Here is an 8,586-nt window from a genome sequence, read left to right as displayed (position 1 = left end):
CTCCTATCGACCCCATGGACTGCAGCCTACCAGGCTCTTCCATTCATGGGATTTTCTAGGCAAGAGTACTGGAGTGGCTTGCCATTGCCTTCTCCGAATGTAGTGTTACTTCTTAATATTTTCTGCATTTATGGGAAGTTTGGATCATTTGCTCCCTGAGAAGGGAGTCCTAAATTTTCATTCATGGAGGGCTTAAGATCTACAACCAGTGTTCTGCAAACCAAAAATGGAAAGGAAACAGGAGAAAGTAGATTATTGATCAAGGTCTCCATGTTCTGTGGTTTCCATAAGCTGTGCCTAAAGCCTTCGCAGAGTTAAGCTCCTGTATTTGCTGTAGAGAAGGACAGTTGGCTTATTTTATGAGATACAGTAGGAATCTTGCATTTTCAACTGGTCCTTAGATGTTGACCAGTTCTTCCTGATTTAAGTCTCTTATGTATGTCTTTTAGTGAGCCAGGAATATCAAGTGTCCACTAATCAGTCCATTCTAAAGGAGATCAGCCCTGGGATTTCTTTGGAAGGAATGATGTTAAAGCTGAAACTCCAGTACTTTGGCCACCTCATGCGAAGAGTTGACTCATTGGAAAAGACTCTGATGCTGGGAGGGATTGGGGGCAGAAGGAGAAGGTGATGACATAGGATGAGATGGCTAGATGACATCACCGACTCGATGGACATGAATTTGAGTGAACCCTGGGAGTTGGTGATGGACAGGGAGGCCTGGCGTGCTGCGATTCATAGGGTCGCAAAGAGTCGGACACGACTGAGTGACTGAACTGAATCTCCAATTGGAAGACTCACAAGACCTTCGCTTACAATGACCATATGTAGACTCATTATCTTTCTCTATATGACTCCTCCTCCTGAATTCCAAATCCTAATAGCAGCAGATGCTGTGGCCAGCCTCTGAAATCCCTTTCCCAACCTAGAGGACCATCAGAAGTACTCATTAGCTTGACTTCTGTGAGTGCTGAATGGCTTACAGTTCTTACATAGATACCTTTTTTTCACCATTTCCATCAGCTGAAAAGAGCTGCTTTGCCTAAGGTCACTGCCTACTGGGGAACTTGCTCTAATGTAGCTCAGTCTCTGCAGGACCATCCTAACCTAGCACTTGCTGTGGCACTTTGTTAGCAGGCTGAGTCTTTCCTCTGCCCAATTTTGCTTTTTTTTGCTTCCTCCTACACTGATGTTAATCCCAAGTACTCTGCATAATAAACACCTTGCATGCAGAAGGCTGTCCTGGAGTCTTCTTCCCTGGGGAACTGACCTGTGTTGCTTGTGAGTAGCATCATGACTGAGCTGCAAATGCTGAAGCCCAGTGGGATGGCTCACATTCCCTCACCCTCAGCTTACTTCCACATTCTTCTGTGTCCATTTTCTTCTGTCAATTTGTTTCCTGCTGCTCATTTCTCATAAATGGATCTTCATCCCTATTTAAGGTTGTAAAAGATGGCAATCCAGTTTGTCGTCTATGCTACTACTATCGGTGGTCACGTTTCTGAGTAACCATGGTTCTTCTTTGCTCAGCATGCCTTGGGAGTTCTCATCACTTGGCTTGATAAACCCTGGCCAACATCAGGAATAGGAAGAGGCTCACAACCTGGCTCACCCTTTCTGCTCTTCCAGTGTCATCCTGGGGGACATTCTCATCCATTTCATTTTTTTCCTGCACATTTCACATTTCTTATAATTTTGTAAATATGTCACTTGCACTTGACTTCACACAGCCTTTCCTTCTCTTCTCTATCCTTGAAGAAGTCCTTCTCTGGTTTCAGGCAAAAGCATCAGTTATTCGGCACTCAGCTTTCTTTATAGTCCAACTCTCACATCCATACTTGACTACTGGAAAAACCACAGCTTTGACTAGAGGGACCTTTGTTGGCAAAGTAATGTCTCTACTTTTTAATAAGCTGTCTAGGTTGGTCATAGCTTTTCTTACAAGGAGCAAGCGTGTTTTAATTTCATGGCTGCAGTCACCATCTGCAGTGATTTTGGAGCCCAAGAAAATAAAGTCTGACACTCTTTCCATTGTTTCCCCGTCTATTTACCATGACGTGATGGGACTGGATGCCATGATCTTAGTTTTTTGAACAGGTATAATTAAATAAGATGAGGCTATATTGGAAGGGTGTGGGTCTAAAACCACTATGACTGGTATCTACAAGTGGAGAAGAACTGAGTCAATCAGAGACACACCACGAAGAAATTCATGTGAAGACAGAAGCAGAGACTGGAGTGGTGTTTCTAAGCCAAGGAATGCCAAGGGTTGCCACAACCCCCAGAAGCTAGAAGATGCTTTTATTATCTTTCAGATTATTCAATAAAAGCATATAATTTTAAAGTATGTTATCTTAAATATTTATTAGATCATCATATACTTTTTAAAATATTTATTAGGTTACCAAGTGTATATCATTGACCTCCTGGGACCAAAGAGGAAAAATATTAGTTTAGAGAAAAGGGACCACAATGATATATCATTGTACATGTCCAGGGCCTGGCACTGTGCTTGCATAGAGTATGTCATTAACAGAGTATATGGAAGGAGTACACACACTGTACTTCTGCTGTACTCCAAGTGTCTTCCTGTAGATCAAGGGTCTGTTCTCATTTAGCTCCTTTGAATTCCTTGCATGTTTCTTTGTAAATTCCCCAAAAGTTTTGGCTGGTTTTGATGATTTTGTTTTGAAGACAAAATTTAAAAATAAATTTGTGATTCAGTACATTGTTTAAAAGATTTTATGGATATCTGATAAATGTTTGTAACTGCTATTTCATCTAAGCACGCTGAATGAGGTCTGTAGTTCATAAACCCACAAGTTTATAAATACCTGCGTGCTTTGTCTCCATGAACCTTGGGTATGCAGAACTAGGGAATGAGAAACTTGGCCTTCAAGATCCTAAATTTAGAGGACTTCCTTGGTGGTTCAGTGGCTGTGACTTCTTACTTCCAATGCCGGCAGCCCAGGTTTGACCCCTGGTCAGGGAACCAGATCCCACATGCCGCAACTAAGAGCTCACATGTCACAGCTAAATATCCTGCTTGCCACTACTAAGACCTGGTGCAGCCAAATAAGTACATAAATATTTTTTAAAAGATCCTAAATTTGAAAAAGGGACAAAAATGCACCAATATTTAACTGCTAGTAAGTTTGTGTATTGGGGGTCCTATGCGGCTCAGTGGTAAAGAATCTGCCTTCCATGCAGGAGTGTGGGTGTGGTGCCTGGGTTGGAAAGATCCCCTGGGGAAGGAAATGGCAACCGCGCCACTGTCCTTGCCTGAAAAATCCCATGGACAGAGGAACCTGGTGGGCTACAGTCCATGGGGTCACAAAGAGTCAGACACGTTTTAGTGACTAAACAACAACAAGTTTGTGAACTACTGACCTTCCTGTTGTATTTAGATATCAATGAAAAACATTCTTCAGCTTCTGAATTTGTGCTTAGTTGCATAATTATGCAACCCACAAATATTTAGTTTCTAGGAATCATCGGCTCTTGGGGGGAATGGCAAAAACCATCTACACAATTCACTAAGAGGTCAAAGATATTCCTTTAGGAAAGGTCATGGCTGAATGTTTGACCCATGATTTTGCACTAAAAAAATGTAAGACTCAGCAAGCAGAGACAGTTTCCCATAGGAATGGCATAAAAGCTTCAAGGCAAATCCGTAGACTGGTTCCTGGTGCTGCCAGACACCATCACTGCACATGTGTTTATTTGCATGTGAGAGGTTTAGTCACATGTTTCCCAAATCACAGGTTTTACTCTCAGACGTGTGCTTAGAAGATTACATCCCTCAATTAATATGGAAAGCAAGACTCTGTGAACACACCAGATGAGAGACTCCAACACTTATAACCCTTTCATTCCCACTCAGTTGTCTTTTTCGTTTCTGTAAAATAAGCATGCCTCATGGATGGCTATTCCCCTTCTCAGGGTTTCTCAAAATAGCTTATGAGAATATCATACCAATGAGAAAAACAGCCCCAAATTAATAATGAACATTTGTTTGTTTAGTGATTGAAATCCACTGTTTTATACCTGGTTGCAAATGACTAAATGGGTTTTTTCTATTCAAGAAAAATGAGATGATTAGAAAAGAGAGGTTGAGAGTATGATTTCAACAATAAAGTGGACTCACTAAGTGTTAAGTGTCAGTCACTCATTCGTGTCTGACTCTGCAACCCTATCGACTGGAGCCCTCCAGGCTCCTCTGTCCATGGGATTTACTAGACAAGAGTATAGGATAGGTCTTCCATTCCCTTGTCCAGGAGATCTTGCTGACCCAGGGGTTGAACCTGGGTCTCCTGCATTGCAGGTAGATTATTTATCATCTGAACCTCACTAAAAGGAAATGCTAAAGCAAGATTGAGGAATACCTCGAATGGGCAAAAACTGCTAGCTCTGCAGAAGGCCAGATTTTGTTTCTTCTTAGACGCACCTACTACCGCAGGGTTCAGTTTTAGAACAGGCAGTGGGACCAAACCATTTGAGAACACGTTTGCACTTGGGACCAAAATTTTGGAAGCTTAATACTAAAAAAGCAGTATTCACACAGAAAGTACAGCACACAGGATCAGAGGTTTGTAAAGGTCCTAAGACTGAAGTTTATATATCAAACAATTTATTCTTTTTCTTGCATGGGTTTTTGTGATCTTGACACAACCCACATGTGGAAAGATGGACAATGAATTTATCTGAGTTCACTGGCAGGCCCCAGAACATACAATGAGTCATAGTGCAAGGCCTAGGTCTTACATAAAGGACTAGAAGACAGGGATGGGCATAAAAGAGGTGGAGGACTATATGAACCCAGAGCCCAGGTCATGCTAGACTTGCTTTCAGGAACCCTCTGCGTAGAGTGTGATCAAATGAGGATAAATTGTAATCAAAGTTCTCCTGGAAGACAAAAGGTTCTCCTGCTCCACTTCCCCATTCCCGTAGTTCCTAGTGACATCGTGCTTATAGTCGCACTTTGTTCTCTGGAATATGATGTCAGATCACTCTGCATACAAGGTCGTCGAATGACCTGGGCCATCTTCTCATTACGTGGCGTATCCTCCCCCAAACCTCTTTGGGAACCTCTTTTACTCCCACAACGTATCGCTCCTCTCTCTCTCCTTCATTTTAATCTGGTAACAACATTCATTAGGCTTGTGAAGTACGTCCATTTTCTGTACAGATGAATGCTTCTTTTGTTCTTTCTGTCTTCCAGACACAAGTTTATGAGTCTCCCCAGGCCTATTTTATTAAATAAAAAGCCTTGTCCCTTTTTTTTTAATTTTAGAGAAAGATGCCTCATGGTAGAGTTTATATTTTAGCTGAGAATAGAGTCTGGGCAAAATTGGAATTCTTGGATCATTTTCTGAATTATTATTTAGCCTTTTTTTTTTTAAAAAAAATTGATCTTTAGATAAGAGGAGAGACCAGTAAGAATCATCTTTACCATCTCTAAGATTAAGAGTGCTCTGGGGCATCACATATAATGAAGCCCACAGAGAAATTTCTCTATTAAGCATTCTTACTAATTAGTACTCTTAATTAGTAGCATAATTAAAAGAATTGATGCATCTATTTTTGATAAATTATGAAACATCCACTTTAATATCATTGCAATTTCCAGCACATGCATACTAGCTGAAACAACACAGGTAGATTGAAATGTGCTGTGAAAAACAAGTGGAAGGAAAGATTTAGTATTTCTAAATATACGGTTGTGCAAAGACATGACACACATTATGGTCAGAGAGGGGAGATGCATGTCTCCCATGCCTAGTCAGGTGACATTTTACCCAAGCCAAAAAGCAGGGTTGAATACAGAATGGATGTGGGTTAAATACAGATGGCCAGCTGAATTTGAATTTTAGATAAACAACAAATAAATTATATATAAATATTTCCCAAATATGACATGGGACATACTTATGCTGAAAATTCTTTATTTGCTGTTTATCTGAAATTCAAATTTAGCTGGGCATCCTGTATGTTTATTTGCTAAATCTAGCAACCCTAAAAACGAGTCAGTTGATATCAAAAAAGTAAAATATGTGTCAGTGTCCCTCAAAACAAAATATGCCTTTACGACAGTCTGGAATCATTCTCATAATTTGATAACATAACCTAGGTCTCAGAAGTTTTCAAAAGGCTTTCAGAGACATTAGCAATCAACAAGATAAACTTAACTGATTCTACTCCACTGCTGAGTAGAACTGAGTAGGACTTCCTATGTGGCTCAGACGGTAAAGCGTCTGTCTACAATGTGGGAGACCCAGGTTCAACCCCTGGGTAGGGAAGATCCACTGGAGAAGGAAATGGCAATCCACTCAGGTACTATTGCCTGGAAAATCCCATGGACAGAGGAGCCTGGTAGGTTACAGTCCATGGGGTCGCAAAGAGTTGGACACGACTTAGCAACTTCACTTAACTCCACTGCTGAAGATATAGATGTTCAGAATGGTCAAAGACTGGCCTGAAGCCAAACTAGTCCTAAGAGATGTGTGTGCCAAGTTACTTTAGTTGTGTCCAACTCTTTCCAACTTCCTGGACTGTAGCCTGCCAGGCTCCCCTGTCCTTAGGGATTCTCCAGGTAAGAATACTGGATTGGGTGCCATACTCTCCTCCAGGGGATCTTCCCAATCCAGGGATGGAACCCACGGCTCTCATGTCTCTTGCATTGGCCTGCGGGTTCTTTACCACCAGCGCCACCTGGGAAGTCCAGTCCTAAGAGATGGAACCACAACTAGTATCTAAGTCTTGAGATTCCTAATCTGTATTTCCTTGTTGACTTAAAAATAATTAATTGGATTATAAATAATCTAAACCATGTAGTCATATTAGTCATAATCCACCTGCCCTGGACAGTAATTATAATTTTTGGCAATAGCCACTCTGATTTGAATTGAAAATGACCAAGGGAGCATCTGAATCCAACTGTGCCCCGGAAGCAACGTGAACTATCTCGCAGAAGCTCTCTATTAATATATGCACAGCGTGGCTTGTGGGTGACATTTCCCCACCGTTTCTAGAGAAATCTGTAACTTTTATATATATTATGTATTTCCATTTTCTATACAAGTGGCAATATACTTTGATGTCAAGTAACTACGTGGTTGTTAAGAATAATTCAGAGGGGCTATTGGTTTTCCAGCTCAGAAAGGATGAAAAGTCGTTTTTGTGACACTTCCACTCACAGATCTAAAGAGTAACCGATCAGGGTCTCATATCTGACTGTATTTGCAGGGCTGGCACTCAGAGAGACAGACTTCTCATTTAAAATTCAGCCCTTCTGTGAGACACTGAGTGATGATCTTGGAACCAAACAGAATTGACCGGAATTTGTGAAAAGGTAATCAACCATTCCTTGCTGAGGAAAACCAGTGAATATATGTACACACTGCTTCGAGAATCTGTTCTTTTTGTTACAGAACAGATGTCTGGGAGGTTTTTGGCAGGCCCCACTCTGTCAAACAGTCCAGTTTTGACAGTTCCTTGCTTGAGGCATGGCTGAAATGCAAAGTATTTCTGATCAGAATATCATATTCATCTGGATGTTAATTACTGTGTCTGCCTTGGTATAAATAATTAATTATGCAAAACCCACACAGCTGCTGCTGGACAGAGTTAAGTAACTTGCTGTCAGTCTTACAGTTCTGGAAAGGAAAGGAGGATTTAGAAAAACGTGCTCTGTCACTGTGGGGAGGGGGTGCTTGTCACGGTCTTCCTGCGGCCAGATGGAAATCATTGTAATTGAGTGTGGGGCACACGCGCATGCGTGTGTGTGAGTGTGTGTGTTTCAGATAAATAAATAGTATCTCCTAATTGATATTAGTTGGTCCTGAAAGCAATTCCCTTTTCTATCTGTGTAGTACCTTTCCAGGACCCCAAATACCATGCCAGAGAGTCATTACAGATCTGACTTCCAAATCCCTCTCAGTTTGTCATCATATCCATCAACCATTCAAGCGTTCTCCTGGAGCAGGACATTCAGGTTATGCTGAGTTAGGTGAGCTTTTTTCTTTCTTTTTTTAATCTCTGGAAAGGCACAGACAGCACCAGCTGATTTCATTCATGCTGGAGACTTGTTTCAAGTTTCACCAATCTTGTCAGTGATGACTGTGTGAATATCTAGAGTGCTGAGAAATCATGATGCATCCATTTAAGACTTTTTCTGTCTCCGTTACTTGACTCAAGTGCAAATGACTTGTTTATGTTTAAATACAGCTAGATGTTGCATCCATATAGGCTAAGTGCTAGTTCCATGTAACTCTGTGTGTGTGTGTGTGTGTGTGTGTGTGGCAAAACAGCACTGCGTGTAGCAACAGTGAGAAAAAGAGGGGATTAAAAACCACCTCTAAAACAAAGGCTTTCATAGACTTATCAGATGAGTTTTTTGTGTGTGTGGTGTAAATATTGATATTACTTTAAAGAAGCAAACTTCCAGAACTTACAAAGAATGTTCACGCAGAAAAGGTACAAACTCCCCCTTTGAGAAGCAGTTGTTGTAGAGTGGATGCTGGTGGTGGGCCATGGCTGTGGGGGCCGGGCGCCACCCCATTCCCGCTGAGGAATTTAGGCAAAATC

The sequence above is a fragment of the Bison bison genome, unplaced genomic scaffold, assembly GCF_000754665.1.
Source record: "Bison bison bison isolate TAMUID 2011002044 unplaced genomic scaffold, Bison_UMD1.0 scf7180017864307, whole genome shotgun sequence".
NCBI lineage: Eukaryota > Metazoa > Chordata > Mammalia > Artiodactyla > Bovidae > Bison > Bison bison.
The sequence above is the reverse complement of the archived record's forward strand: the minus strand, read 5'-3'. Positions refer to the sequence as shown.